The sequence below is a fragment of the Falco naumanni genome, chromosome 15, assembly GCF_017639655.2.
Source record: "Falco naumanni isolate bFalNau1 chromosome 15, bFalNau1.pat, whole genome shotgun sequence".
In the NCBI taxonomy this organism is placed as follows: Eukaryota; Metazoa; Chordata; class Aves; order Falconiformes; family Falconidae; genus Falco; species Falco naumanni.
The window spans coordinates 4,096,963-4,107,161 of record NC_054068.1 but is presented as its reverse complement, the minus strand read 5'-3'; the positions used below and the strand labels follow the sequence as shown (position 1 = coordinate 4,107,161).

The 10,199-nt window shown below is 42.1% G+C and overlaps 1 protein-coding gene across 1 annotated transcript in view; it reads left to right on the top strand.

Moving 5' to 3' along the window:
• The first annotated feature begins 1,218 nt into the window (after positions 1-1,218).
• KLHL36 (kelch like family member 36) overlaps positions 1,219-10,199 on the top strand; it is a 97,213-nt gene continuing 88,232 nt past the window's right edge. The window contains exon 1 of the mRNA XM_040615604.1: positions 1,219-1,350. The gene's annotated coding sequence lies outside the window, so the exon portion shown is untranslated. The remainder of the gene's footprint in view (positions 1,351-10,199) is intronic.

Here is a 10,199-nt window from a genome sequence, read left to right as displayed (position 1 = left end):
TGGGCCGCGGCGGGGGGATGGCGGCAGCGGGGAGGGACCGGCGGCCTTGGCCCCGCGGTGCTGAGGCGGGAGCGGGCCGAGCGGAGCCCCCGGTGCCAAGCCGTGAGGCCGCGGCCTGCGAGCGCCGGAGCCGAGCGCGGCCGCGGGGGCTCTCCTCCCTGTGGGGGGCAATGCTTGCTGAGGGGGGACTCGGAAATCCTTCCAGAGGGGGGGGGTTCTCCTCCCTAGACAAGGACGGACGGGGGGCTTCCTCCCTGAGATGGGGCCCGTCCTCGCTGTGCGGGGTGCCCACCTCCCTGAGAGGGTCCCTCCTTCTGGGGGGGGGGGCCTCCTCCTTGGGGGGGAGGGGGGGCTCTCCTCCCTGAGGAGGTCTCTGCTCGCTGTGGGGGGCCGGCCCCAAACCCTGGCTCAAAACCATGAGGAGAACATCTGGAGCTGGAGCTGGGGCAGGCCGGCTGCACCCGGCGGCCCCTTGTCAGAGCTGCCGTGCCCGGCGCTCAGGCGGTTTTGCCGGGCTCAGAGGGGTCGGTGGTGAAGGTGTTGCTGGCCCTGGCCCGTGCTGGAAACAGCTGTCGGGAAGGAAGGAGGTGTGTGTGTGTCTGTAGGACATGTGCCCACGCAGGTATGTGTCAGTTTCAAGGTACACAGGTGGGCTCTGGTCAATTCCCGTGGGAACAGGGAGTGGAGAGAAAACACAGAAACTTCTCAATGAACAGGTTGACCTTCTAGCTCTTTGGGGAAGGAAAAAGATGTGTGGGCCTGCGTGTAATGTATAAATACACACATATATATATGTAATTTTCAAGGTATAAAGGTCAGGGTCTGGTGAATTTCCACAACAATGGGGAAGGGAGAGAAAACACAAAGAAACTTCTCAATGACTAGGTTAAACTTCTATCTCCTGGCTGGCAAAATCGTGGCACTTTGCGAGCTGAGAAGTAAAAATGCTGTACGCAGGCTGAGGGGCAAAAGCAAGGTTACAGGGGCAGTGCTTAGGGACTGGTGATGCCATCATTCAGAGATGCAAATACTTTTGAGAAAAATTGTAGCCCCGGTGGTTGCAAAACTGGTCCCAGAACCCACTTTTTTCAGATCAACAGCTTTCCATCTCAGTTACATTGCCTCAGCAGCACTCCCCTTGTACTTCCAGCCATAGGGTTTGGCTCCTGTAATATATCAAGGCCTTTGGGTTCGTAGCAGTGATGCCTCGTTTGTCCGTGGTTCGTCTGACTCTGGGTTTGTTTGCAGGCAGAGTTCAGCATGAAGCCTCCCTCCAGCCACGGCGAACATGTGCAGATTCCCACAAAGCTGGCACTGTTGGTGTTCCTGCAACCAGATACCGTGGAACAGGTTAGCAGTTCTGACATTTAACTTTCAATTATAGTCTGAGCAGTGTGTTTTCAACAGAAAGCATCTATGTTCCTTTATATGTTTAGAAGAAAGAAAATGACCTGTATTCATCGTAGCAGAGCTCACATTGTGTTGTTCTTTTTGCACCAAGTAAAAATCCTGATAAAGTTAAGTTGCAGAGATACTCATGGTTTTGATGTGCGCGTTTTTTTATCTCTATGGCATGCAGTACTCCATCAAACCCTGTAGAATATTCTTGTTGCCAGCTCAGAGTTAGAAATACATTGACCAGAATTCTAAGATGGTCACGTTTAAATGAATGGATACGGATTTAGATCTGTTATAGTCGTCACTAGAGTCACAGAAGGTAACCAGCTTGTATCAGCAGGGTCAGGACCTAGTAAGTAAAACCTGAGGAAATGAATGAGGTGTTCATGTAGCACGAGTACAAACTCAGAAAAGCTCACCTGGAAGCTGCTTGAGAGGGATTTGTCCACACGGTGGCACTTTATGTTCAGAAAGTGAGCTGTCTAGCCCACACTGCTTCAACACTTGGAAAGTGTGTTTAGATTCCCAATTTTATATGCTGCACGTGTGTAGGAGTAAAAGCTCTTCTAAGGAATTAGTTTCATCCCTTTCCCATTAACTGCAAGCATAATCATGAGGACAAATTTCCATTCTTGGTGAAGCTTCCTCCCTGGGCTACATAAGCAGGTCCTGGAAAAAGTCTGCTGTGATGGTTTGGTTTCGATCAGCATTAATGAATTTCTAGTTGATACCTAAGGGGGGAAAAAAATGAAATTTAAAGAATAAGAAAAACAAAGCTTTTGAATTCAAGTTAGCTTTTTCTTCTTTTCTTTCATTTATTTTTAAAAGCTAGTATTACTGTAGATGTATTGTTTTAAATCAACTGGATGATTTTTTAAATTTATTTTTTTAAGGGTTGTGTTTCATATTGTAGCTCTGTCTGTAGGATATCTTTTCAGTCTGGAAATACAGGACTGGAGATTCTAGTCTAACTGACCTTCTGCTAGACTGACTGTGAGCCAGCTAGCTAAGACTGACCGGCAGACTGACTGACCAGTAACATCTTCACAAACATATGGTGACTTCATGACCTCTGTTCTCCAACCGTTGAGCTCAGAATCAGTCAAAAGCTACTGAAGGATGCCTGGCCTTCCTTAGCTCCAAGCAGCCATTTTTGCAAGGATGTGTGCTATTTCACCCTCTTTTGTTCAAGTCTTGTCCATTTGTAACAGGGGTGACTCTACAAACTGTGAATTTATTTGCCCTGCCTCTCAATCTAAACAGGGCTTCTGGCTCCTACCGGATGGCATTTTGTGGCTTGCCTGTAACTCTAGGCTGTAATCTACAGGGTGGAAATACTTTAGAAGTCGTAAAATACTAGCACTATGTTGCATAGATTACACTCCTTATGTGGGGATATTTCCAGGTCAGAGGCTAGCACCCTTTCATAGCCTTTTTGCACCAAGTGCATGAAGTCAAGCTAGAAACCTGGTCCATAAAGGTAATAGTTTGCAACACTTTAAATAACCAGTCACTTCCTCATGTATATGTTCATATATCATCCTCACGTAGATGCTCTAGTTAGGTGTTCTGCCAGTAAGGAGAGAATACACTAAGAAACCTTTTAAGGACGTTCAAGGATATACCGTTACATAAAAAACAGGAAGAAGACATGAGAGGGTTCTGGAAACAATTGTGGCTGATTTTGTGAACTAATGGTAGACGTGTATTTGTTTGCAGAGTGAAAAAACCCCAAAAGCCCCAAACTATTTTATTTTAAACACTATACTTTCGACTTGCATCAAATGGAATAGGTTTGGGTTTACTAGTTTGCCAAGAGTATAGAAAATTGAAATGGCCGTAGTTCTAGGTAATTCTAATAATAGTTTCTTTCAATTAAGGGAAATTATTGCAAAGTAACAACCTAGAATGTAAGTGATGAGCTGTGCAGCTGTGTTTTTATATCAAGCACATCTGTTTTACCTAGATTATAATTTAGTTTCTTTATTTTTTTTCCTATCTTGAGTTAGAACACAGAGAAATTTTGCTGCTTATCAGTCTCGCACACATACATTAAAGTTGTTACCCTCTGGGGGTAGTGATGCAGAGAATTGTTCTGATTCGCCTTTGATATGATACATACCTTCCACTATGTTCTTATTAAAGGTCAGCTGAGAATGGGACCCTGCTGTGCCAAAGACTTTTCAGAGAGATACAGGTGATTTCTGTTCCAAAGATCTTACCATTAGCTGCATTTACACATGCATTGAGCAGAAAACCAACCCTCTCAGGCCACAAGCATCAGAGAATTCTGTGAACTCCAAAGAATGGTGATATCACATCAGTGGCAATTTTCAGCAGGGTATTTTTGGGGGCTATATTCCCCTTTTGGAGTATATACCCATTTTGGGAAGGGGAGATAATTTTAACTTCCCAATTATTACTCAGCATTTTTGTTACACTATGTTGCAAAACTCTGGCCTTTGCAAAAGACGTCAAATTTGTCCTCTTGAAAACAGTGGAGTTACATTATAAAAGACCCTTGTTCATGTTTTAGGGTCTAGTGAAAACAAAAGTCATTGTACGTCCTTTTAATGCCATTAGGCTCTGTGTTTCCTGTTTTGATGTAGACTTTAATTTTTACAAACCATCTACAGTCACAGTGAGTGAAATCCTGCAAAGATGTTTATATTTGATGAAACTAGTTGTAGGCTAAGCCCACTGATCGTCTTGTAGTGTGATCTCAGCACAAAATTTCTTTGACTTTAAAAGGTATAGTCCAAAGCTACACACTGATGCCCTTTTATATACGTATTATTCAGCTCTCTGTTTAATTGGCTACTGTGACAGCTATAACTTTGCTGTTACTTACCTGATTTGCCCTGTGGTTCTATAGGATGGCCATATAAGGCTAAAAAAAAAAGAGTCTGATTGTAATCAGAATTGCGTCCTTAGGTAGTCACGAAGGAAGTTCTGAGTTTTGCAAGTGTTTGTACTTCCCTTTACAAAAACCTCTGCCTGCTAGTAACCAACTCCGTTCTATAAAAGGAGGAAGGGCACAGTGAAGAGGTGAATCTGATTATGGGTAAAGATGGTAATATACAGTATCTTAGAAAATGTGCTTAGAGGTGGGATAAAAGCCTCCTGTCACAGCCTGTTAACTGAGGGGAAACACTTGCTAAGATGCATCCACTCTATCTACAGCAAAACAGCAATGCCTAACCTGACCAAATTAAATTGTAGTATGTCTTGCATGTATATAGATCATAAAGATTACTCTGGGCTGTGGACTTTACAGATTCTGCTGACTGCAAGAAATGCATGAGCCATAGTGAGGGGAGAATATGAGTATGAAGTTCTCCTAAGCTGCCCTGGCCTTGTCTTCCCTGAAATACTGTAGCATGTGTTTTGAGTGGGGGTTGCATCCAGAGATCCTTTCCATCCTGTATTATTCTATGATTCAGAGCTCTTTCATTGAAGAGCTAGGTGGGATTATTACATGGCGAAGGTTTGTGATCTGTGTTTAGTAAAAACTGTAGATTAGAGCAAGTCTGTAACTGAACAAAGAAGTCAAATGGGAGAATTCTGTCTCTCACAGAGTATCAACAGTTCTTGGTTTCATTTCTTTTTTGTTTGGTTTTGGTTTTGTTTGTTTTTTAAAAAGGCTGCTTTACATGAAGGAATTTCAGAATTTGTTCAGGGTATTTCAGAATTTGTTCAGGGTATTTGTTCTAGTAAGAAAGTTTTCCATAGAGTCTGACAATTCATAACTTTAGCTGTTTACATATATAGCGTTTCAGGGTGAGAAGCAGAGGGTCCTTTTGCTCTGGATGGAAACAGAAGGTGTCCTTTCCTCAGAGCACAGTCTGCATTTTGTCTATTTCGCTTGCAAAGTGGCCCATGTTATGCATAGTAGCGTTGTGGCTCAGATTTTTTGAACTGGTTATGAACGCAGATAGTCTCACAGTGTGTTATCACACTTTTGTTCTTCTGGTCAGACTGTTTGGTCTACTGATCCAAACCCCTTGAAGTGTTAATACCAGCAAAGACAAGAAGGTGGGAATACAGATACAATTTTAGAGCCTTGTGTCTGACAAACAAAAAAGGGTTTGAGTAGGAGGTGGGAAAATCTCAGTAATATTCCTGAACTCATTTTCACCCTTGTTCACCTCTATTACATTCTTTCTCTCCTTCCAAACAGTGGGAGAAAACCCCTTACAAACATCTTAGATTTGTAGTTACTAGTGAAGGAAGTCTTTTCCAGCAGTACAGCTGTGTTTCTTGGCAGTGTACAGTATTTACACCCACCATGTAACAAGAAACCAGTGTTTTGTCATCTGTTGTATGGAGAACATACATCTTAGGTTTTGAAAAGAAGTGATGGAAACTTGATCAGGGCTTGTGTGATTTTTAAGAGCTATTAAGTAAACCAATAAATTTCTTGCAATTTTAGGGTGTTCATGCACTGCTTTAATTGTTACTTGCAGCTTCTTTTCCTCTGTCACTAGCTTCTTCCCTACCACCTGGGCTGGATTTTACCTATTAATTTTCTTCCTGTGCAGCACAGTATATTTTTCACAGTAGCTTATCTTTTCAAATGCTTCTTGTGTTTCTGCCCAGGTTAAGTGCAGTGTGTCTATCAGAGTCTGAAGTCCTTGGCTTACCTTTCACTGAGTAAACAAGTGCCCGTGATGGGATAGTTATGGCCCAAAGCAATACTTGCCAAACCAGTATGGACTGTGGGAGCGCCCAAGTGTTGCTGACTGCTTAGTGCTGGGACCTCTGCTCTGAGAGTACTGGGTAAAAGGTGAGACACTAGATTAAAGTACAAGAGACAAAGCTGTTCCTGCCTCATGTCTTTCCCAGAGGCTGCTGCCTTCATGGCTGCAGCAATAGTGTGCAGCCACATCCCTGTACCTTTCAGCATCGCCAGATTTCTCCCATCAGTTACAGGGGTTTTTCTTTCTCAAAACTTTGGGCTATAAAAGTCTGGTTCTGGAGCAGCTTCCTGTGTGGTCCAGCTGTCCTGCCACTGGAGCCATAAGCTCTGGAAGGAAGGTAGGGCAGTAAATTGCTCCTATCTGTGTCTTTATCCCATGTGTGGGCAGTCCAGTGCCTTCACAAAACAAGATCTGTCTCTCACAGATGCTCTTCACAGCAGAATGTATCAGCTTTCTCTTTATTTTCTGTTTTCAAGTTGCACTTTATTACGTTAGAGTGAAACCATCATTAACAACAAATGGTCTTAAACTGTAAATCCATCTATTCTCCACAGTATAACGAGCTGCCTTGAAGGTCAGACTGGCTTTTTACAGCTTGGGTCCTATCATGCATTACACAAGCCAGAGCACAACATTTGCTTTGATACTGAGTAAGGTACGGGTGAGATCAAGATCATAACAGAGAGCTGTGATAGCTTTGAAGGGCTGCCGTGTAACTCATCTGCTGCTGGAGGTGCCTCAGAGCATGTGTGTCCCCAGACGGGGCTCAAGTTGCGGTTTAAAGTGGTGATTTCCAACATTAAACAGGAGGCATGTCACAGATCAGAGTCCAAACCAACAAGCTCTGCAGGCCTTTAGGTTGGGCTGTCTGCTGGCAGCTGACATGGGGAAGAGGAGCTTCAAGGTGGGGGGGAAGGAAAGTGAAGCAGAGAAACACTGTGTGAGTGGTTGCAGGGCACTGGGGAAGAAAAATAAGCTCCTGAACTAAGAGGTGGGAAAACTCTTTAGTGAAATGAAAAAAATTTTTATTTTTTTTTCAAGGTCTGTTCTTGTCTTGGGCTATGGCCTCAGGCAGGTTAATTGTTCTCTGGTATGTCTCTTTAGCTTGTTGGAGCCGTGCTGCAAGTGTGCTGTAGGAGAGATTGTCTGTACAAGTATTGGGAGTGCAGGGCTTAATGGCCCTGATTTGACTCAAGTGCTGTAGCAATATACTTTCTAACATACACAGGGAAAAAAACAGCACTATTGTTATAAGTACCCCTGGAACCGGCTTTTATGCTCGTCCTGCAGACCTCCCCCTCCCTTAGATAACTCCTTTCAGAGCCAGTGCACCAGACAAGCAGTGGAGTTGTGCAGAATAAAACATGCTGGTTCCAGTGGCTTGAGATGCATCAAAACCCTCCTCACACTCAAAAGCAGCCACACGGCTGGTGGGAGCATGAGGTCACCACCAAAACTGTGCGTTGCATGATATCTTATGCCATTCAGGAAGAGCAGGCTGTTTCTATGGCTACTACTGCCTTTCTCTCAAACACATGTACCATTGATTCTGACGAGATCATATTATATTATAGAAAATAATTACTCACTACTTCACACTGCAGCATTTGTTCAGCTAGGAAATATCTGACTTCCTATAATAAAGACATTTTCCATTTAATGTATTGTTATAAAAGGGTAGGATTTTCCTCATCTCTGATTTATAAATGCATCCAGTTTGGCCTTGAAAATCCTTGTTCTGGTTTCCATGACAACAGGTCTGCTTTCTTGAGGCTATTTCTTCCCTTCATCTTGGGTGGGGAAGAGTTGCCATCCCCTTCCAGTAACAGCATGATGGGCAAGCAACATGATTGCCTTGAAGGAAAATCTGCAGACCTGAAACCAGAAACTTCAGCCAGTTTTTTGAAATGCAAGTGAGACATGCATGAGGAGAATAGCACTACAAACCTAGCACAGGCTTGAGTCAGATTTTTTGTACACAGAAAGTCAAGTGCATATGTAACCCCAGGAAATATAGTCATACACTGCACTGTTACGTACTTAACAAACCAATCCAGTAGCCCTGAATAACAGTGTTGGCACGTAGGACATTAACCAAAGAAGATCTAGACAGTCTGTTCATATTTTAACTTTATAGATTAATTAGTACTGAATGCAGTTTATTGTTTGAAACAGACTCTCAGTATCTTTTTTTTTTTTTTTCCTCAATAAGTCCCGTTTTCAGTAATGGACTGCTAGGACTGTCTTTTTCATAGATCATTCGTGGGTCAACCTTATTCCTTCAATGTGAAACAGTGCATTTGAGATTGTGGCTAGTAAAGGCATCATAAATAATTCATAGCTGCTTTGCAAGGATCTTTCTAGCAGTTTCTTGCAATTTTAACATTTCCAGGAAAAATTAAGATAGACAGCTGCTGGTAAGGCATGGTTGAAATAGTTTAGTAACTGCTGTTCTAAAATGATAAAGAGGTGGGTTTTGCAAATTCCTCAGAAATCTGTGGAGAAGGTCTTGGTTCCCTTTTCCTGCAGAGAAGAATCATGATGTACCTACACCTTTGTAAGTAATAAGTATCTTCAAATATGCAGCCCACTAACATTGCAGATGACATGTTTTTTCTTCTGCTTTACATAGGGTAGTTCTTAATTTATGTGAGTAAAAGACGTTACAGAACCATAATGTCTAAGGTATCATTGTATTACAGCATTATAATCTCATTTGCATTTGAGCTGGGAGCAGCATGATAAATCATCTTGCTGTTCCTTAAACTAGGGATTAGTTCCTTAAGCTAGGGTTGTTCCCTGTGTTTAGTCTGAATTCTAGAGTTCCCAGCCCATCTTTTGGAGCAAAAGATCCAAGTGTAGGTTAGGTATTCTCCATTAAGATAGAATGCAGGATTATCTCATTTAGGCATGTTTTATCCATATTATTATAACCTGTACAAAGAGAAAGCATTTCTGTAATTTATGTTGGAGGCTAACCTTTGAGTCCTAAGGAAAGAACACCTAGTTCCAAGCTATGCAATACCTAATGCATCTCATGGTGGGATGAGATTGCCGACCATACATAAGCATCACTGAAAGCCAAGACAGTTAAGAGTGAATCAATATCAGAAACAACACAAAAGTGATTTAGTGCTTGCCTTAAATAACCATGCACAGGTTTTCCCTTTTGTCATGACTAAAATATGATGATCAGCCTGCCATAACAGCAAGCCCCTTGGTGAGGATGAAGTCATAGCAGTACAATTTCTAGCTGTACAGCCAACTAGAAACAATATAAATGTGCTTGTTTTCTGTGCCCTACTGTTACATGTAGGGGAATAAAAAAGTGAGTCAGTTGCTGGAAAACATACTGACCCTGTGGCAGTGGGATGACTCTTAAGAAAGCTCTCGCATTCTGTAAAGACTAATTAGAAGAGTGATGAGTGATAAATTTTTTCTTTGACTAAAGCAAGGACATAGAAAGGAGACACAACTGAAAGGGGTGAAACCTACACAATTGCATATTGCATTTTCAACTTTTCAGATTATCAGCTTTTCCTTCACTAAATTTCCATTACACTTATAACGCTTTTGTGGTTTCATGACCCAGGGCTTTGGAAAAAACATGATTTTTACAAGTTTGGGTTGGTTTTCATTTCTTTTGGTACAACTTCATGCGATATTGCATCCTACAGAAGTATTATATTGAATTTCTGAATTTTGTTTATGGCACTGTCTGAAAGTTCCTCCAAACAGTTAACTGATTCCTGTTTTTTGTGTAGCCCAGGGCAAGTTTAAAGGAAATAAATGTAACATGAGTTAGTCATCCTTAAATAGTCTTAAAGCAGGGAGTCCTACATTAACAGCAGGCTGATAATAAGCTCTGCTATGTTATCTCCAGTAAAGCTTTTCTCATGACTCCGAATAAATTTATGAGCTGTCATTTATTTGTTTGTTTGCTTTTTCTCAGCAGGAGAATTTATTGTCTGGTTGCTGAAGTATCAATTATTCTTGTAAAATTGAATAATACTGTCCTAGGATCATACATATAGAAGTTAACATAATTTGAGACATGATAAAAATTAGTAAGATACCAGCTCTGTTAAGGCATCTGTGATA